This window comes from Haematobia irritans, chromosome 3, assembly GCF_050003625.1.
Source record: "Haematobia irritans isolate KBUSLIRL chromosome 3, ASM5000362v1, whole genome shotgun sequence".
NCBI classification, from domain to species: Eukaryota; Metazoa; Arthropoda; class Insecta; order Diptera; family Muscidae; genus Haematobia; species Haematobia irritans.
Window position 1 is genome coordinate 109,165,255 of NC_134399.1, and position 27,116 is coordinate 109,192,370.

Below are 27,116 nucleotides of genomic sequence, written 5' to 3' on the forward strand. Positions count from 1 at the left end.
GTCAAAACTTGGTCAATATAAACTTGGCGTATTTCTTTCAATTTTGCATTTAAAAAACCTGAACACCCCTCATTTTGAAGGTGTGTGTGTGTAGAATGTTGCTCCTATTTTGATTTTGGAATTCACTCTTCAGTTGTCAAAATGCCGTCCAAGCAAGAAGAGCAACGTATCAAACGTATCGAGCTACTCGCACGCAAAGCTGGCAAAATCGCTAAAAGTTGTCAAATCAACCGTTACAAATGTAATTAAAGTGTTTGGGGAACGTTTGTCGACAGCCAGGAAGTCTGGATCGGGGGGAAATCGAAAACCGGAAGCCGCTGAGACGACAAAGAGAGTTGCCGGTAGTTTCAAGCGAAACTCTAAACTCTCTCTCCGAGATGCCGCAAATAAGCTGGGTGTATCGTCTACAACCATGCATCGAGCCAAAAATCGAGCCGGACTATCGACTTACAAGAAGGTAGTGACTACAAATCGCGATGATAAACAAAATACGACGGCCAAAGCGCGATCCCGGAGGCTGTACACGACGATGCTGACGAAGTTTGACTGCGTGGTAATGGACGACGAAACCTACGTCAAAGCCGACTACAAGCAGCTTCCGGGACAGGAGTTTTATACGGCAAAAGGAAGGGGAAAGGTAGCAGATATTTTCAAGCACATAAAACTGTCAAAGTTCGCAAAGAAATATCTGGTTTGGCAAGCCATATGTACCTGTGCTTGAAAAGCAGCATTTTCATAGCTTCCGGGACTGTCAACCAAGAAATTTACGTGAAAGAGTGTTTGAATAAACGTCTGCAGCCTTTCCTGAAGAAACACGGTTGTTCCGTACTGTTTGGGCCGGATTTGGCATCTTGCCATTACGGTAAAAAGGCCATGGAGTGGTACGCCGCCAATAACGTGCAGGTGGTTCCCAAGGACAAGAACCCTCCCAACACGCCGGAGCTCCGCCCAATTGAGAAATACTGGGCTATTGTCAAGCGGAACCTAAAGAAGACCAAAAAAACTGCTAAGGACGAGCAGCACTTCAAGGCAAACTGGCTTTCTGCGGCGAAGAAGGTGGACAAGGTGGCTGTACAAAATCTGATGGCAGGTGTCAAGCGTGAGGCCCGGCAATTCGGATTTGGAAAAGCGAAAGCCTAACTGAATATTTTCCCTGAATTTTATACTAATTGAACTTGAAAAAGAAATTTAATTTGATTTAAAAAAAAAAAAACGATTTCACCGATTTACACGCGTTTTCCCTTGACCAAATTTTGACCATATCACCCTTTACTCTGGGTCGCGGTGAAATTCTGAGTCGATCTAAGCATGCCCGCTCGTCCGTCTGTTGAAATCACGCTAACTTCGAACGAAACAAGCTATCGACCTGATACTTGGCACAAGTAGTTGTTATAGATGTTGAGCGGATGGTATTGCAAATGGGCATATCGGTCCATTTTTACGTATAGCCCCCATATAAACGGTTCCCCATATTAGGCTTGCAGAGCCTCTAAGAGAAGCAAATTTCATCCGATCCGGCTGAAATTTGGTACATGGTGTAAGTACATGGTCTCTAACAACTATGCAAAAAATGGTCCATATCGGCCCATAATTATATATAGCCCTCATACAAACCGCTCCTCAGATTTGGTTTGCGGAGCCTCTAAGAGAAGCAAATTTCATCCGATCCAGCTGAAATTTGGTACATGGTGTAAGCACATGATCTCTAACAACTATGCAAAAATTGGTCCACATTGCTCCATAATTATATATAGCACCCATATAAACCGATCCCCAGATTTGACCTCCGGAGCCTGTTGAAAGACCAAAATTCATATGATTCAGTTGAAAATTGGTATGTGGTGTTAATATATGGCCTCAAACACCCATGCAAAAATTGGTCCACATCGGTCAATAATTATATATAGGTCCCATATAAACCGATCCCCAGATTTGACCTCCGGAGCCCTTTGGAAGAGCAAAATTCATCCGATTCGGTTGAAATTTGGTACGTGATGTTAGTATATGGTCTCTAACCACCATGCAGGAATTGGTCTATATCGGTCTATAATTATATATAGCCCCCCATATAAACCGATTCCCAGAGATGACCTCCGGTGCCTTTTGGAGCAGCAAAATTCATTAAAATTTAGTACGTGATGTTAGCATATGGTCTCTAACAACCATGCAGGTATTGGTCCATATCGGTCCATAATTATATATAGAGCTTATATAAACCGATCCCCAGATTTGGCTTGCGGAGCCTCTAAGAGAAGCAATATTCATCCGATGCGGTTGAAACTTAGCACGTGGTGTTAGTATATGGTCTCTAGCAACCATGCAAAAATTGGTCCATATCGGTTCATAATTATATATAGCCCCCATATAAATTGATACCCAGATTTGACCTCCAGAGTCTCTTGAAGGAGCAAAATTCATCCGATCCGTTTGTAATTTAATACATTTCGCTAGTGTATGGCCGATAACAACCATGCCAAAATTAGTTCGTATCGATCTTTATTATATATAGCCCCCATATAAACCGATCCCCAGTTTTGACCTCCGGTGCCGTTTGGAGAAGCACAATTCATCCAATCTGATTGAAATTTAGTATGTGGTGTTAGTATATGGTCTCTAACAATCATGCAAAAATGGTTCATATCGGTCCATAATTATATATAGCCCCCATATAAATTGATACCCAAATTTGACTTCCGCAGCCTCTTAAAGGAGCAAAATTCATCCGATCCGGTTGAAATTTGGTACATTTCGCTAGTGTATGGCCGATAACAACTACGCCATAATTCGTCTGTATCGATCTTTATTATGTGCCCCAAACAAACCGATCGCCAATCACAGAAAAATCACGATTGCCACTCGAGCCAAAAATAATCTAACAAAATTTTATTGTCATAGACAATTTTGTCAAAATTTTTTATTTCTATAGAAAATTTTGTCAAAATTTTATATTTCTATAGAAAATTTTGTCAAAATTTTATTTCTATAGAACATCTTATCAACATTTTATGTCTTTAGGAAATTTTGTCAAAATATAATTTCTATAGAAAATTTTGTCAAAAATTTATTTCTATAGAAAATTCTGTCAAAATTTTATTTCTATAGAAAATTTTGTCAGAATTTTATTTCCGTAGAAAAATTTGCCAAAATGTTATTTCTATAGAAAATTTATGAAGCATTTCATAGTTGGCGAGGAATATTTTGCAAAATCTTCCCAAAAGTTCAAGAATTCTACCAATCTATCAAACAGTAAAAAAATAGTCCATTTTTGGTAGGCTCGTGTTCATAATTTTATATAGCCCCCATATAAAGCGACTCCCATACTTCAATTCTGGCTCTATAATTACAGCACAAAAGTTCATATCGGTTCGTAATTATTTCTTCCCTATGTATACCGGTCAAGAACTAAATATATACGTATTTAATCGACCTTACTTTTGTCTACTACGAGTATATATACCGCATGGAGTAACTTACAATTTAGAAGATTATGTTAAAAAGTTTTAAGATGCTTTGCCATCGGCCGCAACCCAAGTAATTTAATTGTGGATGACCTTTCTACGCAATCCATGGTGGACGGTACATAAAATTCGGCCTGGCCGAACTTACTTTTGTGAAGCAACTTTTGTTATTGTGAAAAAAAAATGGAAAAAAGGAATTTCGTGTTTTGATAAAATACTGTTTTCTGAAGGGGAAAAATACGGTGGAAGCAAAAACTTGGCTTGATAATGTGTTTCCGGACTCTGCCCCAGAGAAATCAACAAAATTGATTGGTATGCAAAATTCAAGCGTGGTGAAATGAGCACGGAGGACGGCGAACGCAGTGGACGCCCGAAAGAGGTGGTTACCGACGAAAACATCAAAAAAGTCCACAAAATGATTTTGAATGACCATAAAATGAAGTTGATCGAGATAGCAGAGGCCTTAAAGATATCAAAGGAAGGTGTTGGTCATATCATGCATCAATATTTGGATATGCGGAAGCTCTGTGCAAAATGGGTGCCGCGCGAACTCACATTTGACCAAAAACAACAACGTGTTGATTATTCTGAGAGGTGTTTGCAGCTGTTAACTCGTAATACACCCGAGTTTTTCCGTCGATATGTGACAATGGATGAAACATGGCTCCATCATTACACTCCTGAGTCCAATCGACAGTCGGCTGAGTGGACAGCGACCGGTGAAACACCTCCGAAGCGTGGAAAGACTCAAAAGTCCGCTGGCAAAGTAACGGCCTCTGTTTTTTGGGATGCGCATGGAATAATTTTTATCGATTATATTGAGAAGGGAAAAACCATCAACAGTGACTATTATATGGCGTTATTGGAGCGTTTGAAGGTCGAAATCGCGGCAAAACGGCCCCATATGAAGAAGAAAAAAGTGTTGTTCCACCAAGACAACGCACCGTGCCACAAGTCATTGAGAACGATGGCAAAAATTCATGAATTGGGCTTCGAATTGCTTCCTCACCCACCGTATTCTCCAGATCTGGCCCCCAGCGACTTTTTCTTGTTCTCAGAACTCAAAAGGATGCTCGCAGGGAAAAAATTTGGCTGCAATGAAGAGGTGATCGCCGAAACTGAGGCCTATTTTGAGGCAAAACCGAAGGAGTACTACCAAAATGGTATCAAAAAGTTGGAAGGTCGTTATAATCGTTGTATCGCTCTTGAAGGGAACTTTGTTGAATAATAACAAGTATATACGGCCGTAAGTTCGGCCAGGCCGAATCTTATGTACCCTCCACCATGGATTGCGTAGAAACTTCTATGTTACGAAAGACTGTCATCCACAAATTTCAACTCACTCGGATGAAATTTGCTCCTCCAAGAGGCTCCAAAACCAAATCTCGGGATCGGTTTATATGGGGGCTATAAATGATTATGGACTGCTATGGACCACTTTTGGTATGGTTGTTAAATATCATATTCTACAACCACGTACCAAATTTCAACCAGATCGGATGAATTTTGCTTCTCCAAAAGGCACCGTAGGTCAAGTCTGGCGATCGGTTTATATGGGAGCTATATATAATTATGGACTGATAGGAACCAATTCCTGCTGGTTGTTGGATACCATATACATCACGTACCAAATTTCATCCGAATGGGAAGAATTTTGCTCTTCCAAGGTGCTCCGGAGGTCAAATCTGGGGATCGGTTTATATGGGGCCTATATATAATTATTATGGGGCCTATATATAATATCGACCAATTTTTGCATGGGTGTTTGAGGACATATATTAACATCACGTACCAAATTTCAACTGAATCAGATGAATTTTGGTCTTCCAAGAGGCTCCAGAGGTCAAATCTGGTGATCGGTTTATATGGGGGCTATATGTAATTATGGACCGATATGCACCAATTTGCATGGTCATTAGAGACCATATACGAACATCATGTACCAAATTTCAGCCGGATCGGATGAAATTTGTTTCTCTTAGAGGCTCTGCAAGCCAAATCGGGGGATCGGTTTATATGGGGGCTATATATAATTATGGACCGATGTGGACCAATTTTTGCATGATTGTTAGAGACCATATATTAACACCCTGTACCAAATTTCAGCCGGATCGGATGAAATTTGCTTCTCTTAGAGGCTCCGCAAGCCAAATCGTGGGATCGGTTTATATGGGGGCTATATATAATTATGGACCGATGTAAACCAATTTATGCATGGTTATTAGAGACCATACACTAACACCACGTACCAAATTTCAGCCGGATCGGATGAAATTTGCTTCTCTTAAAGGCCTCGCAAGCCAAATTTGGGTGTCCGTTTATATGGGGGCTATACGTAAAAGTGGACCGATATGGCCCATTTGCAATACCATCCGACCTACATCAATAACAACTACTTGTGCCAAGTTTCAAGTCGATAGCTTGTTTCGTTCGGAAGTTAGCGTGATTTCAACAGACGGACGGACATGCTCAGATCGACTCAGAATTTCACCACGATCCAGAATATATATACTTTATGGGGTCTTAGAGCAATATTTCGATGTGTTACAAACGGAATGACAAAGTTAATATACCCCCATCCTATGGTGGAGGGTATAAAAACGAATTTTTACAAAAAATGTGTTTTTCTTTGTTAGACCGGGGACTTATCAGCCAACCTGTTATATGATCTTGCAACACATCCGGATCCAAAAAATTGTGATTTTTTTCTTGGCTAAGCTAAGTTGCAAGTGATATTGGTGCACTTGTCATGGCTACTTGGTTTTGTAAAGAAAACACGATTTAAATAAAAATATCCAATGGCATCATCGCGTTTACACCGGTAAATACCCGTTTAATCAATGTTTTCCATCTTATATCGAAATATGTAAAATTTTCCTCAAAAAAGAAACTTTCACTTCACTTTTCCTGTTAGTGGACAACTCTAGGCAACATAGCATATTTATTATTGCCAATTTTTCTTGTCCATGGAATGTTAAGAGGAAACTACTCACTAACCCACTCATAAATTGATAAGAGCAGGCTGTGAAAACTGCGAAGGGGACTGATCTTAATGCTGATTTAGTGTTTAATTCACACGCATAAGCATTGGGGGATTACCTGTTAAGCGCCTTAAGCAAAGCCTAAGCATTACATTTTGTAATCTAATGCAAAAGATTGTGTGGTAAATTAACAATTTTTTTTTCTATTAAAACTAGGCATGGTGTAATTAATTAAGCATATTTTTTAATAGTAGTAAACTTTAAATGCCAGCATATTTCTTTTCTTGTTATTTTTGGGCCAAAACCACAAGCATCAAACAACACCACCAGTTACCATTGCCAATAGAAAGTAAGAAATCTTACAATTTCTCTGGAAAGAAATGATATCGCCACCAGTGAAGGAATAAATTTTAAAACCAAATCGTAGTAATGTGATGTCCGGAATAGCAGCTTCACTTTACTACCGTAAACAAAAAGTGTTAAAAATGGATTGAATCACACCGGGCGGTGTGACAATGGCCAGAATTGGTACCCGCATCACAGTTCACATTTGGTCATAATTAATGAATAAAAATCGTTTTTATTTTTTTGTTTTGCGATTTTCTTTTGTTAAATCGAGATAAAAGTGATTAATTATATTAAGCATATTTGGCAAGAGATGTGCGTTTCATTTGTATATGTAGGGGAATTAATCGGAAACTTTTCCTTCACCAAATAAACAAATGAGGACTTGGGCTGTTTAATAAATAAGTGTTGCATTGTTTACAAATATCAATTTACTATTACAGGGATTTAGGTCAATCTTGAAAACATTAAAATAACTATAAAACTCAACAAAAAACCGTGAATCCACCAATAACGAAAATTTAGGTTACTTTTAGAAATTTTTAACTAAACTGTGATAAATAATAAGTAAATATTGAACATGTCCAGAAAAACTTCATCGGAAGTAGAAAAAATTGAAGGAATATCCAGGGATGGGCTTAAAAAGACATCCTTGTACAACAACTTCCAATTTTTTTGCTTGGTTGTTAAAGAAAAACTTGTAGTTAGAAATTGCAAAAATGTTTTTAGCTCCATACGAATGTCAAAATGGACTCATTTGTGGTATAACCGCATTTGTTAGGACAATCTGATCTCTAAATTGTGAAAAATTCAAATTTAGTAAAATTTTCTGTGTATAAGTAAACCAAAAATTATGAATGTGAAGAAAACTTTTTCTTAACTACACTGAAAAAAAAGCATACTCGGTTCCAAAGATTTTGTCCTTACTTTAAAAAATTTGGTATTGATTCCGAGCCAAAGAAGCGGAGAATACAAGTAAGGATACTTTTAAGACACAATTCTCTTTTAAAATCGGGTTTTGTGTACTTGCTTCTAGGAAGCAAATTTTAATTTTTCGCTTTCTCAGCTCAAAGACCTTTAAAAACGAGTTAACGGCAACCTTATTTTCCAAATTAGGACTCGACTTCCAGTAGAAATTATGCTATGTTTGAAGTAAAAAATTCTTTAAAATAAAGTTTTGAAAAACATGTCCTATATTTGAACGATTTGTTGCTTTGTAGTCAAGATGCAAAAAGACAACAAATTTAAAGACAATTTCATTAAATTTAAAGAATTTTTCTGAAAGTCAAGTTGACCTTAGTCTATAAATTTTTTCTTTCATGTTAAGATGCCCATTTTTAAATCAAATCACTTAATTATAAGGACAATACGACTTCATTGAAAAGTTTATCGACTTTTGGACAAGGAAAATAACTTTATTTTAGAGAAATGCGTCTTCTATGCTAAGCAAAATTTGTATTCGTATTTTAAAGACATGAAATCTTTGACCTCACGACAATATTTTTTTCAGTGTAATAATTTCCAAATAACTTAAGTTAAAATGGTTTTAGTTTCTCTTTTTTGAATTTGGTTTTCTTTTGTTTCTTTTGCCAAATATTACTTATCCCAATGAATATTAATTAAATAAACACAATAGAATCAAAATTTTCAAATTAATTTTTAGTTTATATTAAATCAACAATAAAATAACTGGAAATAAAGTTAAAGATTTTTTAGTTCTACAGAAAATTTTGTCCAAATTGTATTTCTATAGAAAATTTTGTCAACATTTTATGTCTATAGAAAATGTTAGTTCTATAGAAAATTTTTTCAAAATTGTACTTCTATAGAAAATTTTATCAAAATTTTAATTCTGTAGAATATTTTGTCAAAATTTTATTTTGTGAAAATCTTATCTCTATAGAAAATTTTCTCAAAATTTGATTCAATAGAAAATTTTATTATATAGAATTTTACATATAGAAAATTTTGTTAAAATTTTATTTCTATAGAAAAATTTGTCAAAATTTTATTTCATTCGTTTTGGTCTGTTATTCTTGGTTTTTTTCCTTTAATCATTGTTGTTGTTTTTGATTTCAGCTTAAAACCACGCATTGACTAAACTACAAGTGTAGCTTCACCAACAGAGGAAAAGAATGTTTGTCAAATTTATTTGGGCAAAGCCCTATAGACTGCAAGATGGTTGGATGGACGCACGTTGCGGAATTACCACATTCCTCATCAGCATTCTCTACTTGCAGCAAAACTATCAACCAATTATCAGAATAAATTCAGGCAGTTCTCTAAACCCAAAAGTGCGCCACACCTGAACCTTCCAAAAAAAGGTTTTACATGATAGCCGGCTTATGCCGAAATAATTTATTTTTCTTTGGTTAAGCTACACTTGTAGTTCAGTCAATGCCTGGTTTTAAGCTGAAATCAAAAACAACAACAATGATTAAAGGAAAAAACCGACAATAATTTCTATAGAAAATATTGTAAAAATTTTACCAAAATTTTTTTCCTATAGAAATTTTTGTCGAAATTTTATTCTATAGAAAATTTTGTCAAAATTTTATTTCTATAGAAAATTTTGTCACAATTTTAATTTTATAGAAAATTTTGTCAAAACATTATTTTTATACAAAATTTTGTCAAAATTTTATTTCTATAGAAAATTTAGTCAAAATTTAATTTCTAGAGAAAATTTTCTCAATATTTTATTTCTATAGAAAATATTGTAAACATTTTGTCAAAATTTTATTTCTATAGAAAATGTAGTCAAAATGTTATTTCTAAAGCAAATTTTGTCAAAATTTTATTTCTATAGAAAATGTTATCAATATTTAATTTCTGTAGAAAATTTAGTCAAAATTTTATTTCTACAGAAAACTATATTTCTTTGTTAAAAATTTATTTCTATAGAAAATTTTGTCAAAATCTTATTTCTATAGAAAATTTGGTCAAAATTTTATTTCCATAGAAAATTTTGTCGAAATCTTATTTCTATAGAAAATTTGGTCATCATTTTATTTCCATAGAAAATTTTGTCAAAATTTTATTTCTATAGAAAATTTTGTCAAAATTTATTTCCATAGAATATTTTATCAAAATTTTATTTCTATAGAAAAGTTTGTCAAAATTTCATTTCTATAGAAAATTTTGTAAAAATTTAATTTCTGTAGAAAATTTAGTCAAAATTTTATTTCCATAGAAAATGTTGTCAAAATTTTATTTCGATAGAAAACTATATTTCTATCGAAATTTTTGTCAAAATTTTACTTCTATAAAAATTTTTGTCAAAATTTTATTTCTTAGAAAATTTTGTCAAAATTGTATTTCTATAGAAAATTTTGTCAAAATTTTATTTCTATAGAAAATTTTTTTTCAAAATTTTATTTGTATAAAAAATTTTGTCGAAATTTTATTTCTATAAAAAATTTTGTCAAAATTTTATTTCCATAGAAACTTTTATCTAAATTTAACTTCTACAGAATTTTTTTTCTATTGAATATTGGAGAGGAATATATCAAAATCTACACCGAAAAAAAAGATTACTATTTTTTATGAAAAATGAACTAACCCATAGTAAGAATGACCATGATTTGGCGCCAAAGATTTTTTTCATCTAGATAAGTTCATGATTTTCTTATAAATTAGTTCATGTATTACATCGTATTTTAGTTCACTATTACTATGCTGTGGGAAGAATGTAGTTAAACTTATTCAAAATATTCCTGCTATCCGGAAAAATTAACAATTTTTTGGGAAACCTGTATTAAGAAATTGGTTTGAAATAAACTGTTTGTCGGTATAATTTTCAAAAAAGTAGAGAAATTGAGGAATCAAAGGTACAACAAGCCTGTATACAACTAAGAAATTTTTCGTACAAAACAAGTCAATTTTCTATAACCACCAGTATTTTATTTCAAAAAATTATTATTATATTACACAAAACTATGGCTTATGATATACAATAAAGGAGATATTTTTATTAGTACGTTGGACGCATTTACTTGTCGGTAGTTAGTAATTGCTTCTTCAAAAGAGTAATATTCTATGTTATTAGGACTAAACTAATTAATTTAAATTTCCATGTTTTCTATCCATATGAAAGATATATGTGGCATAAGTTGCTATATTCAATTGAATTGTCCAATTTCATCGATTTTGGCTAACTTTTGTTGGGCGGATTTGGCTTATAAGCATCTGAAATTGCAAAGTTATACGAAATATAAGAAAAATATTATTAATTAATTAATTCTATCGTTCATATTGATCTTTAACTTACGGTTTTCAAGAGTATTTCCTAGAGCCAATAAGGATATCAGCTTAATTAGTATTAAACAGTAAGAATATTCAAAAAATTACCATTACTAGACCTGTCTACCTGCAAGTGAAAAAAATAATTTTTAATAAATTGAAATTTGGGTTTTATTAAAAACGGACAAAATACCGTTTATAGAAAAACTTACCACATTGAAAAATCCATCCAGTAGGTACATTATTGGAATAATATCCATGGACAAATGGGACGTTATTGAAATTATTCTCAAAATATATTTGAAATAAAAAATATTATAAAATTAGACATAATTTCCACTTGTCAGTATAGCATTTACTATTTAAGGTGGATATTAAGTTCGAGTTTAGCGGCTAAAATTGCAATTTCCATGATAAGTTTTCTTTAATAATCCATTATAAAAAATAATAAATAAGATTTGGGCTATTCTCCATCAAGTTATATTTAAATTTGTATCGAAGACGTATAATTTTATACTTTGCTTAGTGATTTATTTTTAATAAAATTTAGCGGCTAAACTCGAACTTAGTACTCACCTGTAGGAATTGCTGTAACATAAAAAATATAGATTCCAAAAAATTGATGATTCTCAACCTGTGATCCAGATGTAGAATAAATATAAATCATCCTATTACCACTCATGTTGTATATATTTTATGTAAATCAATTTAAAATCCGCACTAATTTTAAACTAACATATTAACAGAAATATACAGTTCCTTAATCTGTTATTTGTTTTTTATCAATAAAAAGCGGTTTTGATTCCTCTAACAACACATCATTCACTTCTCAGTTTCTAAAATGTTTCGAAATAAATGTATTTTCATTAGTAAACACCAATACCGCACGTACAATTTTGCAAAATTAAATCCACGTGTGCACTTCATAAATGCATCTACATAACTGAATGCAACAATAAAACTCAAAGCCACAAATAGTCGTAAGGGATACATACCTGCCGTAAAGAAAAACAACTCCACACACACACACGATCCCTTTCTGATCTTGCTATTGCAAAAAAACAACTCTCACCACAAAAGATACCAACAACACACAAGGAACATTCCATTGTCTCTAGAATCAAAACAACCAACAACAGCATAAATGACGCAATAACAAACACAATCATACGAGATATACACAAAATGTCTCTAAAAACTCCCTCGCATGATGCACTCACATTTTCCAGTAGCACGTTTATTGATTAGTTGGAATTCTATCTATAAGTTAAGGTAAAATATATACCAAATCTATGAGGAATCTATAAAAATTATATACACCTGTCAAGGATTATATTAACTAATTTTTATTCTATTTTAACTAAAATGTTCAATGTGAGTAAAAACACTCCAACATATAATAAAAAGGGAAATAATCTGTAGGTAGTCATCGTACGAATCGGTAATGTCGTTAAGTTAATTTTTACTACAAAAATGTTTTTCCATACAAAATTTTTTCTTAGTAAATTGTCCACATTTCGTAGTAAGATTTTTATATTGCCCATGTATTTTTATAATAGAATCAACGATGCATTAACTACTGTGTTGTAAATTTATTTAAGGAAAAATCCTTCCCATTTCGTAGTTAGTGAACTAAAAAACATTTACTGAATTTTTATAAGTTTTGCTTTAGCTAAGTTAATTTTCGTTGTGGTTACGAAAAATGAACTATATTACAGTAAATTTGTTGAACTATGTGGAAGTCAAAATGGTCCTTAAATTTACAATACACTTTTTTTTCTGTGTACCAAAAAATATAGAGTTGTATCAATCTACAGTAAAAAATCTACCATATTGGTAGAATTATACCAGCTATGGAAACCGTGCAGCCAGGCGGACATCATTATATCTTATATCTTAGTATTTTTCCCTGATCAAGAATATATATACCTTATAAATATATATACCTTATAAATTACCGTTTGTATAAAGCCTTTAATCGACTTACAGTTTACAAAAGTTTCTTGTTAAATTGAGATTAATTTTGTATAGATTTTGCAATCTCCATGTATGCTTGCCAAATGAACACATCATGTCGTATATTCGTAAGTCAACTCACACAATAGGACAACTTCGATGACCCATAATGTTTGTGATTCCCACATTACTTCCTTTATACAACATCAGCTGCCTCCTACTAGGCCACATAAGACTAAGACCAACAATACAAATTTTGCCATTAGCTGGCATTGCTTCACCTTCCTTTTTTGGTTTTGTTATATTAAGCTTTATGTCTGAGACGTAAACAAAAGGAGCGGCAGTAATTATAGGGTTAGGTTTTTATTTTCGATTTAGTCACATAAAACAAAAAACATCAAACAAACAATCCCACAAAAAGAAGTTGCAACATTGTTTTAGTCATTTGAAAATAGCCCATTTTTTGTACTCGTAAATAAGTATTAATGAATGTTTTTTTGTTTTTATTTTATTTTTGTTTCCTTTCATTTCTTTTAGATATAAAAAAGCAGCTAGCCAACAACCTCCTTCCAATTAATGGAAGTCTAGTTTAAGTTTAAACTTGAACTTATTTTTGGTTGAAATTTCTTGCATTACAGTGGAAACATTAATGTCAGAAGTTTTCCCTCTTCAATGTGGGGTTAAGATTATTGCATCCGCTTCATGTTACATCTAAAGTGGACTTCTGCTGTAGTTTATTAATTTGTAAGTACAACTTTTTTATAATAATTTTATGTAAAAGTTATTTCGGTTCCATGCTCTCACGAAGTCAAATCGGGAGATTGGTCTACTTCAAAAGATACACTCAAAAAACATGTTTACTTCGATCCAAAGATTTTAATCTTCCCTTAAGGATTTTGGTATTGATTCCGAGACAAAGATGCTGCTTCTTTAAAATAAAGACATTTTTTAGCGGCCTATCTGACTTTAAATTTAGGATCATTAAATTAAAATTTGGATACAGATCTCCCAAAGATAAATTTAAAGATTCTACCTATGAAGACTAGATCAGATGCTGGATTTATAACAACCATTTTGGTTGAGTTTTAGAGCAATCATAAACATCTCGTGTAAATGTGCAAGAAAATGATGAAGTAACGCCTTGATTTGAAATCTAAAATCTCCGATAGAATTGAAACGAGGAACCTCCTTTTTTTTAAGCTATTCTTGGCTGACGCGTCCTGTTGGAATGATAATGGTCTGCGGAAGAAATGTTTGTCTATCTGCGGCTTTAGGACAAGTTCACAATAATACTCTACATATATTTCGACCTCAAGGTCGATGAACACGAGTTGTTACGACGACCCATACCATTACCTTCAGCGACGCAGTAGTTCTGGTGACAAATGGAAGTTGTAAAATTTCAGATGAGCTCTTTAACCCCATCTTTTTAAACTGCACAACTTGGAATGGTTTGCTCCCTACACTGAAAAAAAAGCATACCCGGTTCCAAAGATTTTGTCTTTACTTTAAAAAATTTGGTATTGATTCCGAGCCAAAGAAGCGGATAATACAAGTAAGGATACTTTTAAGACACAATTCTCTTTTAAAATCGGGTTTTGTGTATTTGCTTCTAGGAAGCAAATTTTAATTTTTCGCTTTTTCTGCTTTTTTTCTTCATATGCTATCAAAGTCCTTTAAAAACAAGTTAACGACGACTTTATTTTCCAAATTACGACTCGACTTCTAGTAGAAATTATGCTGTGTTTCAAGTACACAACGTCTTTAAAATAAAGTGTTGAAAAACATGTCCTATATTTGAACGATTTTTTGCTTTGTAGTCAAGATGCAAAAAGACAACAAATTTAAAGACAATTTCATTAAATTTAAAGATTTTTTTTTAAATTATTAAAGTCAAGTTGACCTTAGCCCAAACATGTTTTCTTTCATGTTATGATATCCATTTTTAAATTAAATCACTTAATTATAAGGACAATACGACCTCATTGAAAAGTTTATCGACTTTTGGACAAGGAAACAAGTATATACAGCACTAAGTTCGGCCGGGCCGAATCTTAAATACCCACCACCATGAACCAAATATTAGGGTTTCCTTTGAAATTTCAGGAGGGCTTGAGGAATTGAGGACACTTTCCGAAGATAAATTTAAAGATTTCTATGAGGACTATATCAGATTCTGGATTTATAAGAACCATGTTTGTTTGAGTTTTAGAGGAATCATTAACATCTCTTGTAAGTGTGCAAGAAAATTATAAAAAAAATAAAAAAATTATTTGAAATCTTAAATCTGTATAAGTAAAATCTGGAAATTTTACATTGAGTTTCAAGCAATTTTCATGATCAGTGCGCCTTCTACACCCTCAAGAAGTGAAGTCGGTCTATATGGAGGCATTACCAAATGGACCGATAAAAACTTAATTCGATACACGTTTTTGTGAGCCTAAAATACCATCCTTATGGGGCTATACTAAAATATGGACCTATACTCACCGTTTTCGGCACACCTCTTTATGACCGAAAATACCTCTAGATATCCAATTTCAGGCAAATAGGATAAAAACTTCGGATTCTAGAAGCCCAAGAAGTAAACTCGGGAAATCAGTCTATATGGGGGCTATACCAAAATATGGACCGATACTCACCATTTTCGGCACACTTTTTATGGTCCTAAAATACCTCTAGATTTCCAATTTCAGACAAATTGGATAAAAACTACGGTTTCTATAAGCCCAAGACCCCAAATCGGGAGGTCGTTTTATATGGGGACCATATCAAAACATGGACCGATACTCACATTTTTTTGGCACACGTATTTGTGGTCCTACAATACCTCTAGATTTCCAATTTCAGGTAAATTGAATAAAAACTGCGGTTTCTATAAGCCCAAGAAGTAAAATCGGGAGATCGGTCTATATGGGGGCTATACCAAAACATGGACCGATACTCACTATTTTTGGCACACCTTTTTATGGTCATAAATACCTCTAGATTTCAAATTTCAGGCAAATTGAATAAAAACTACAATTTCTATAAGCCCAAGAGCCCAAATCGGGAGGTCGGTTTATATGGGGACTATATCAAAACCTGGACCGATATAGCCCATCTTCGAACTTGACCTGCCGGCAGACAAAAGACGAGTTTGTGCAAAATTTCAGCACGATTGCTTCATTATTGAAGACTGTAGCGTGATTACAACAGACAGACGGACAGACGGACATCGTTATATCGTCTTAGAATTTCTCCCTGATCAAGAATATATATACTTTATATAGTCGGAAATCGATATTTCGATGTGTTACAAACGGAATGACAAACTTATTATACCCCCGTCACCATTCTATGGTGGTGGGTATAAAAGCTTTATATTAGATAAATGCGTCTTCTACGATAAGCAAAATTTACATTCGTATTTTAAAGACATGAAATCTTTGACCTCACGATAATATTTTTTCAGTGTAGAAAACCACTGTTCACTCTCGTGCACTCGAAGCAACTCCTTGGCTCTTTCCAGTCTATCTTTTTTGTGCAGCGGTGAGCTTTTGCAGTTTTTGGATGTCAACTCGGAGGATAAATTTTTATGGGGGCTATATCGAAAACATGGACCCACGTATTTGACTCCTCATTGAACTTAACCTCTCTGCAAAAAACAAATGACTTTGAACAAAATTATAGCACTATAGCTTCGTTATTGAAGGCTGTAGAGTGATTACAAGAGGCAGACAAACGGTCGTCATTAGGTTGTCTTAGAATTTTGCCCTGATCAAGAATATACTTCATATAGTCAACAATTGATATTTCAATGTGTTACAAACTGAATGCGTGTAATTATCACGGTTATCAATCGAGTCAAAAATAATCTACCAAAACAAACAAAATTATTTTGTAAAATTTTATTTCTATAGAAAATTGTGTCAAAACTTTATTTCTATAGAAAATGTGGTCAAAAATTTATTTCCATAGAAAGTTTTGTCAAAATTATATTTCTATAGGAAAATTTCTAAAAATTGTATTCCTATAAAAAATTTTGTCCAAATTTTATTTTTATAGAAAATTTTGACAATATTTTAATTGTGTAGAAAATTTTGTCAAAATTGTTTTTCTATAGAAAATTTTGTCAAAATTTTATTTCTATAGAAAGTTTTATCAAAATTTTATTTGTATAGGCAATTTTCTCAAAATGTCATTTCTATAGGAGATTTTCTCAAAAGTTTATTTCCATAGGAAATTTTCTCAAAAGTTCATTTCCATAAGAAATTTTGTCAAAATATTGTTTCCATAGAAAATTTTGTCAAAATTTTATTTCTATAGAAAATTTTATCAAAATTTTAATTCTATAGAAAATGTTGTAAAAATGTTATTTCTATAGAAAATTTTGTCAAAATTTTATTTCTATGGAAAATTTTGTCAAAGTTTTATTTCTATAGAAAATTTTCTCACAATTTCAATTCTGTAGAAAATGTTATCAAAATTTTAATTCTATACAAATTTTGTCAAAATTTTATTTCAATAGAAAATTTGTCAAAAGTTTATTTCTACAGAAAATTTAGTCAAAATATTATCTCCATACGAAATTTTGGCAAAATGTTATATCTATCGAAAATTTTGTCAAAATTTTATCTCTATCGAAAATTTTGTCAAAATTTTAATTCTGTAGAAAATTTTGTCAAAATGTTATTTCTATAGAAAATTTTGTCAAAATTTTATTTCTATAGAAAATGTTGTCAAAATTTTATTTCTATAGAAAATTTTGTCAAAATTTTATTTCTATAGAAAATTTTGTAAAAATTTTATTTCTATAGAAAACTTTGTCAAAATTTTATCTCTATAGAAAATTTTTTAAAAATGTTATCCCTATAGAAAATTTTGTCAAAAATATTTTTTATAGAAAATTTTGTCAAAATTTTATTTCTAAAGAAAATGTTGTCAAAATTTTATTACTATACAAAATTTTGTCAAAATTTTATTTCTATAGAAAATTTTGTCAAAAATATTATTTATAGAAAATTTTGTCAAAATTTTATTTCTAAAGAAAATGTTGTCAAAATTTTATTTCTATAGAAAATTTTCTCAAAATTTTATTTGTATCGAAAATTTTGTCAAAATTTTATTTTCATAGAAAATTTTGTCCAAATTTTATTTCTATAGAAAATTTTATTTCTATAGAAAATTTTGTCAAAATTTTATTTCCATAGAAAATTTTGTCAAAATTTTATTTTTATACAAAATTTTGTCAAAATTGTATTTCTATAGAAAATTTTTTAAAATTTTATTTCTATAGAAAATTTAGTCCAAATTTTATTTCTATAGAAAATTTAATCCAAATTTTATTTCTAAAGAAAATTTTAGCAAAATTTTATTTCTAAAGAAGTTTTTGTCAAAATTTTATTTTTATAGAAAATTTTGTCAAAAATATTTTTTATAGAAAATGTTGTCAAAATTTTATTTCTAAAGAAAATGTTTTCAAAATTTTATTTCTATTGGAAACTTTCTCAAAATTTTATTTCTATAGAAAATTTTGTCAAAATTTTATTACTATAGAAAATTTTGTCAGAATTTTATTACTATAGATATTGTTTTGGAATGGATGCAACTGACAAATGAGCCACTTCCGCATCTCCAGGCAAGCTTTTTTCAGATCTAAATGATTATTATAAATAAGAGAGATGCCACATTGGGTAAGGTGCCACATTGATCACGGTTGCCGGTCGATCCAAAAATAATCTACTAAAATTTTAAGAAACTTTTACCAACAAACTACTAACTAAAAAATCTTATTCAACTCTAACTCTTATTTAAAAATCACATTTTTGTGGTTATTACGAAAAAACTGTTTCTTATGTTTTGTTATTTTATTTTAATATTGACTTTAATTTTAAATTTCCTTTCCTATAGAAAATTTTGTCCGAATTTTATTACTATAGAAAATTTTGTCAAAAATATTTTTTATAGAAAATGTTGTCAACATTTTATTTCTAACGAAAATGTTGTCAAAATTTTATTTCTATAGAAAATATTCTTAACATTTTATTTCTATCGAAAATTTTGTCAAAATTTTATTTCCATAGAAAATTTTGTCCAAATTTTATTTCTATAGAAAATTTTATCAAAATTTTAGCTATATAGAAAATTTTGTCAAAATTTTATTTCTATAGAAAATTTTGTCAAAATTTTATTTTTATACAAAATTTTGCCAAAACTTTATTTCTATAGAAAATTTTGTCAAAATTTCATTTCAATATAAAATTTTATCAAAATTTTATTTCTGCACTGAAAAAAAGCATACTCGGTTCCAAAGATTTTGTCTTTACTTTAAAAAATTTGGTATTGATTCCGAGCCAAAGAAGCGGAGAATACAAGTAAGGAAACTTTTAAGACACAATTCTCTTTTAAATTTAGGTTTTGTGTACTTGCTTCTAGGAAGCACATTTTAATTTTTCGCTTTCTCAGCTTTTTTTCTTCATATGCTATCGAAGTCCTTTAAAAACGAGTTAACGGCAACTTTATTTTCCAAATTAGGACTCGACTTCCAGTAGAAATTATGCTATGTTTGAAGTAAAAAACTTCTTTAAAATAAAGTTTTGAAAAACATGTCCTATATTTGAACGATTTTTTGCTTTGTAGTCAAGATGCAAAAAGACAACAAATTTAAAGACAATTTCATTAAATTTAAAGAATTTTTCTGAATTATTAAAGTCAAGTTGACCTTAGCCTATAAATTTTTTCTTTCATGTTAAGATATCCGATTTTAAGTCAAATCACTTAATTATAAGGACAATACGACTTCATTAAAAAGTTTATCGACTTTTGGACAAGGAAAATAACTTTATTTTAGAGAAATGCGTCTTCTATGCTAAGCAAAATTTGTATTCGTATTTTAAAGACATGAAATCTTTGACCTCACGACAATATTTTTTTCAGTGTATAGAAAATTTTCTCAAAATTTTATTTCTATAGACAATTTTCTCAACATTTTATTTCTATAGAAAATTTTGTCTAAATTTTACTTCCATAGAAAATTTTGTCCAAATTTTATTTCTATAGAAAATTTTGTCAAAATTTTATTTCCATAGAAAATTTTGTCCAAATTTGATTTCTATAGAAAGTTTTATCAAAATTTTATTTCTATAGAACATTTTGTCAAAATATTTTTTTTATACAAAATTTTGTCAAAATTTTATTTCTATAGAAAATTTTCTCAAAATTTTATTTTTCAGGAAATTTACTCAAAAATTTTTTTTACAGGAAATTTTGTCCAAATTTTATTTCTATAGAAAATTTTGTCAAAATTTTATTTTTATAGAAAATTTTTTAAAAATTTTATTTCTATAGAAAATTTTGTCAAAATGTTATTTCTATAGGAAAATTTTTTAAAAATTTTATTTCTATAGAAAATTTTAGCAAAATTTTATTTCTATAGAAATTTTTAGCAAAATCTTTTTCTATAGAAAATTTGTGATGTACCTCTTATTTGGAGAGGAATATTGAGAAAAATCCAAACAGAAAAAAATCTACCATTTTTCGTAGAAATCTACCAACTGTTGAATCCCTGGTAATAATCCGACCCATTTTCAGATCGCTTCAGAGCTACTTTTATAAAATTAGTTTCCTCCACGCCTATAATTAAATCTTAAGCTTTAATTTGTTCTTACTTTGTCACGTTGTAAAGGGTAAGTGCAATACCCAGATTTAAATAAGCTTTGTTGTATACGTGATAGCTGGGTTTAGGCTGAATAACAGCTGTGCTATATATTTGTGTCAGATTGAAAAGTTCAATGGCATTTTATGGTCAAATTAATTGGGCAAAAGAACCAAACCAAAAGAAAATTATTTCTCATAAAAGTCCATAAGAAAATTGCATAATTAGCACTTATTGTTGTGCAACAGCAACGGATAGCATTGGAAATTTTTCTAACACAGTTCTTGGAAAATACCAATATGTTTACCAAGATACTTGCATTGTGTAATAAATTCAAATCTCTTGTTTGTGGTTATATTCGTTCCAATTTTCTATTACGATTACTATAAACAACGAAAATGCTTAATGCTATAATCACATGACAATGAACTTCAACAACAAAATCTTTATTAACACAAAATTGCATTGAACGAAAGAAACAGCCAAACCAAAACCTATGTGAGGAAGAAACAAACTCGGAGGGCGGAAAAAAACGGGCGTTTAATGAATGGCTAATAACGTGAGAGGCCAAAACAGAAAATATGCTTCCTCATTGTAAGTAAATACATAATTACACAGATGGTTAGAAAAGTTCATTTGTCAGTTGCATCCATTCCAAAACAATATCTCTGACTTTTTGCAAAAGCCACCGAGAGTGAGAATACAAATCTTTAGTTAACCTAAAGATTGAGGAAAACTACCAAGAAGTTAAGATAGGGAACCAAATCAACAGTTTCCGTCCACTTATTATGCTAGACCAAGTGCTAAATTTACATTGAACATGCAATGTATGAACGAGCACAACATCTAGCAATAGAACACGATTGACTTTTTTGGAAGATCAAGGCCAAGAATGTTGGCTGATCTTATGCTGCTGTCATGCAATCGACGTTATTGTAGTTTCATTAATTCTATGAACTGAGTTTAGACTGGCGAACACAATCAGGGTTGCCACTACAAGCGACATCTTATAAAAGTACAGAATTTTTTCTTGTGCCTTTTTTTTTGGGAAATCGTATACCAATGTCACATAACAAATTTCCAGCGAATAGGATGAAACATAAGCCTTTAGAATGATACTGAGATCGCGTTATATAGGAGCTCGATCTACCCAGCAAACAGTTCTTTTTACACGCAAAAAAATAATTCTTTCCTCCCAAACGAAATTTTAGACAAATAAAGTTCGTTTCTCATTTGCTTTTCGCTGTAAGGAAGTGTATTTGGAAGAAAAGTATATACTTTTTGTGATAAACGTTTGTTCTTTTCCAGTATGTAAAAACAATTTCATAAGGACAAACTAAAAAAAATATTGTTTTTTGCTAATTGCATTTTCCCTCACATCTTTCTCACATTCACGAGGTTTTTTAGTTCTTAACACCTTTTCCTGTAATACCAACAATGTAGAAGATATTAATTTAATTTTTAATTTTTTTTACCTTTCGCCTGGACGGAGAATCGAACCGCGGACCATGTACTGTGTAAGCCAACACACTAACCACTGAGCTATGTACCTGTTATGGTCATCAATAGATAAATATCCATATAAGTTACATTTATATAGCATAGCTTGCGGCGCCCACGAACCGAATAAACAAAGTTTATTTAACAGAAACAAACATTTAGTTTGGCACCGTGGAGCAGTGGTTGCTACGTCCGACTTGCATGCCAAGGGTCGTGGGTTCGATCCCTGGTTCGACCAAAGTTTTTTTTTTTAACATATATTCCAGATATGTTTGGAAGATTCCGAAAAAATGTTCAACATTACATTGTAGTATATTAAATTTTGAACTGTAAAATGTGTCTTATTAAAGACCTAAAGTCAGCAAAGGACAGTGTTTGATATAAACGAAATGGATTGTGTTGTTGTTTCAAAAATAACTTTTTTTATTGAAAAAATAAAAATTTTGTAACAAACGATTTTTTTTGGTGATAAAAGTTTAAAATTTTCGAAGCAATTCAAAAAACTCTAACAAAAGAAAAACGTTTTCGGTACACGTTCTCCAAACGTTTTTTTTCTTTGCGTGTAACTTATTACTTTTATTGTACATTCAAAAATGTTTTTCTAGGGATGAACTTACCATAATTTTTACTTCGCGTGATATATAAAAATCCGTTGTTTTGCCCAATTTTTGCAATATATTACAAATTTTCTGAATTTGACTGTGTACAAATTATAGCAACGACAAATAAAGTAATGGAAAATGTTTGAAAAGTGTACCGATCTACTTTTCGACAGACGCGGAAGTTGAGATTATTGCGATTAAAAATTTTAATTTTTAAAGTTTTTTATCTTTGTTTTTTCGAAATACTGAAGTAGAATTATATCTGAAGAACTAATTCGAAATCAATGCAACAGATGTTTAAAGAAACGATTTTCACCCTATTACAAGCGCATGTAAAATTCATTGCTTCTGAGCCACTTCCGCATCTCCAAGCAAGCTTTTTTTCAGATCTAAACGATTATTATAAATAAGAGAGGTGCCACATTGGGTAAGGTGCCACATTGATCACGGTTGCCGGTCGATACAAAAATAACATACTAAAATTTTAAGAAAATTTTACCAACAAACTACTGAATAAAAAACCTTATTCAACTCTAATTCTTATTTAAAAATCAAATTTTTGTGGTTATTATGAAAAAAATTGTTTCTTATGTTTTATTATTTTACTTTAATATTGACTTTAATTTTAAATTTCCTTTTCTACAGAAAAATTTTCAAAATTTTCCTATCAAAATTATATTTCTACAAAAAAAAAATTACAATTTAATATCTACAAAAAAATTGTGTCAAAATTTTATTTCTATGGAAAATTTTGTCAAAATTTTATTTCTACAAAAAATTTCTGTCAAAATATTATTTCTAGAAAATTTTGCTAAAATTTTATTTCTACAAAAAATTTCTGTCAAAATATTATTTCTATAGAAAATTTTGTTAAAATTTTATTTCTATAGAAAATTTTGTCAAAATTTTACTTCTATAGAAAATTTTGTTAAAATTTTATTTCTATAGAAAATTTTGTCAAAATTTTATCTCTATAGAAAATTTTGTCAAAATTTTATCTCTATACAAAATTTTCTCAAAATTTTATCTCTATACAAAATTTTGTCAAAATTTTATCTCTATAGAAAATTTTGTCAAAATTTTATCTCTATAGAAAATTTTGTCAAAATTTTATCTCTATTGAAAATTTTGTCAAAATTTTATCTCTATAGAAAGTTTTGTCAAAATGTTATCTATGGAGAATTTTGTTGCCGGTCGATCCAAAAATTATCCACTAAAATTTTAAGAAAATTTTACCAACAAACTACTGAATAAAAAATCTTATTCAACTCTAATTTTTATTTAAAAATTAAATTTTTGTGGTTATTACGAAAAAAATTGTTTCTTATGTTTTATTATTTTATTTTAATATTGACTTTAATTTTAAATTTCCTTTTTTACTTATTTTTCTACAAAAAAAATCACAATTTAATATCTACAAAAAAATTGTGTCAAAATTTTATTTCTATAGGACATTTTATTAAACTTTTATTCTATAGAAAATTTTGTCAAAATTTTATTTCAAAAAAAAAAATTCTGTCAAAATATTATTTCTATAGAACATTTTGTTAAAATTATATTTCTATAGAAAATTTTGTTAAAATTATATTTCTATAGAAAATTTTGTTAAAATTTTATTTCTACAAAAAATTTTGTTAAAATTTTATTTCTATCGAAAATTTTGTTAAAATTTTATTTCTACAAAAAATTTTGTTAAAATTTTATTTCTATAGAAAATTTTGTTAAAATTTTATTTCTATAGAAAATTTTGTCAAAATTTTATCTCTATAGAAAATTTTGTCAAAATTTTATCTCTATAGAAAATTTTGTCAAAATTTTATCTCTATAGAAAATTTTGTCAAAATTTTATCTCTATAGAAAATTTTGTCAAAATTTTATCTCTATAGAAAATTTTGTCAAAATTTTATCTCTATAGAAAATTTTGTCAAAATTTTATCTCTATAGAAAGATTTGTCGAAATGTTATCTCTATAGAAAGATTTGTCGAAATGTTATCTCTATAGAAAGTTTTGTTAAAATGTTGTCTATGGAGAATTTTGTTAAAATTTATATCTATAGAAAATTTTGTCTAAATTGTATCTCTATGGAAAATTCTCTATCGAAATTTTGTCAAAATTTTATCTATATTGAAAATTTTATCTATTGAGAAAATTTTGTCAAAATTTTATCCCTATAGAAAATTTTGCCAAAATTTTAGCTATCTAGAAAATTTTGTCAAAATTTTATTTCTATAAAAACTTTTGTCAAAATTTTATTTTTATAACAAATTTTATCAAAATTTTATCTCCATAGAAGATTTTGTCAAAATATTATCTCTTTAGAAAATTATGTCAAAATTTTATTTCTCTATGGAAAATTTTGTCAAAATTTTATCTCTAAAGAAAGTTTTGTCAAAATTTTATCTATGGAGAAATTTGTTAAAATTTATCTCTATAGAAAATTTTGTCAAAATTTTATCTCTATAGGAAGTTTTGTCAAAATTTTATCTATGGAGAAATTTGTTAAAATTTATATCTATAGAAAATTTTGTCTAAATTGTATCTCTATGGAAAATTTTGTCAAAATTTTATCTAATTGTGGTTTTTGTGGTTATTACGAAAAAACTGTATCTTATGTTTTATTATTTTATTTTAATAGTGACTTTAATTTTAAATTTCCTTTTCTAATACAGAAAAATTTTCACAATTTTCTTATCAAAATTATACGCGTATTTCTAAAAAAATCACAATTTAATTTCTACAAAAAAATTGTGTCAAAATTGTATTTCTATAGAACATTTTGTTAAATTTTTTTTCTATAGAAAATTTTGTCAAAAATGTATCTCTATAGAAAATTTTGTCAAAATTTTATCTCTATAGAAAATTTTGTCAACATTTTTTCTCTATACAAAGTTTTGTCAAAATTTTATCTATGGAGAAATTTGTTAAAATTTATCTCTATAGAAAATTTTGTCAAAATTTTATTTCTATAGAAAGTTTTGTCAAAATATTATCTATGGAGATTTTTTTTTAAATTTATATTTATAGAAAATTTTGTCTAAATTGTATCTCTATGGAAAATGTTGTCAAAATTTTATCTCTATCGAAATTTTGTCAAGATTTTATGTATATTGAAAATTTTATCTATATAGAAAATTTTGTCAAAATTTTGTCTCTATAGCAAATTTTGTCAACATTTTATCTCTACAGAAAATTTTGCCAAAATTTTATGTTTGTAGAACATTTTGTCAAAATTTTATTTCTATAAAAACTTTTGTCAAAATTTTATTTCTATAAAAACTTTTGTCAACATTTTATTTTTATAAAAAACTTTGTCAAAATTTTATCTCTATAGAAAATTATGTCAAAATTTTATTTCTATAGAAAATTTTGCCAAAATTTTCCCTCTATAGACAATTTTGCCAAAATGTTATCTCTATAGAAAATTTTGTAAAAATTTTATTTCTAGAGGAAATTTGTGAAGTGCCACTTGCTGGAAAGGAATATTTTGCAAAATCTACTAAAAATAAAGAATTGAACTAACAAAACATTTTTTATAGAATTCTACCAACTCTGGCAGCCGTTATCATAGAAAAACAAGTAAGGAAATCTTAAGTCGGACGGGGCCGACTATATTATACCCAGCACCACTTTGTAGATCTAAATTTTCAATACCATAGCACATCCGTCAAATGTGATGGGTGCTATATATAAAGGTTTGTCCCAAATACATACATTTAAATATCACTCGATCTGGACAGAATTTGATAGACTTCTACAAAATCTATAGATTCAAAATTTAAGCCGGCTAATACACTAGGGTTCCACCACAATGTTAGTAACAAATAATACCCTGTTCCACAGTGTGGCGCAGGGTATAAATATTGGAAACATTTAAATCTGAAGCAATTTTAAGGTAAAAGTTTATTTATGATTTATCGCTCGATATATATGTATTAGAAGCTTAGGAAAATTAGAGTTATTTTTACAACTTTTCGACTAAGTAGTGGCGATTTCACAAAAAGAAAATGTTGGTATTTTGACCATTTTTGTCGAAATCAGAAAAACATATATATGGGAGCTATATCTAAATCTGAACCGATTTCAACCAAATTTGGCACGCATAGCTACAATGCTAATTCTACTGCCTGTGCAAAATTTCAACTAAATCGGAGTAAAAAATTGGCCTCTGTGGTCATATGAGTGTAAAACGGGCGAACGATATATATGGGAGCTTTATCTAAATCTCAACCGATTTCTTACAAAATCAATAGGGTTCTATTCTGACCCAAAACAGAAGCTTGTGCCAAATATGAAGTCGATTGGGATAAAACTGCGTCCTATACTTTGATCACAAAAATGTGTTCACAGAGAGACGGACGGACGGACATGGCTAAATCGACTCAGAGACCCAACCTG

General features: G+C 30.0%; 1 protein-coding gene and 1 long non-coding RNA gene across 11 annotated transcripts in view; one reads left to right on the forward strand and one right to left on the reverse strand.

The window, feature by feature from the left end:
* Positions 1-27,116, forward strand: part of LOC142229417 (uncharacterized) — a 250,695-nt gene that overhangs the window by 160,883 nt on the left and 62,696 nt on the right. For 8 of the 10 annotated variants that reach the window (XM_075299974.1, XM_075299973.1, XM_075299980.1 and 5 more), the window contains one exon: positions 13,520-13,726. The exons of the other annotated variants lie outside the window; for them this stretch is intronic. The gene's annotated coding sequence lies outside the window, so the exon portion shown is untranslated. The remainder of the gene's footprint in view (positions 1-13,519; positions 13,727-27,116) is intronic. 10 annotated transcript variants of the gene reach the window in all.
* Positions 10,732-11,154, reverse strand: LOC142232410 (uncharacterized). Its single transcript, XR_012721118.1, has 2 exons — positions 11,055-11,154; positions 10,732-10,972 (listed from the first exon to the last, which is right to left on the reverse strand). It is a non-coding gene; the product is annotated as an uncharacterized LOC142232410 (long non-coding RNA).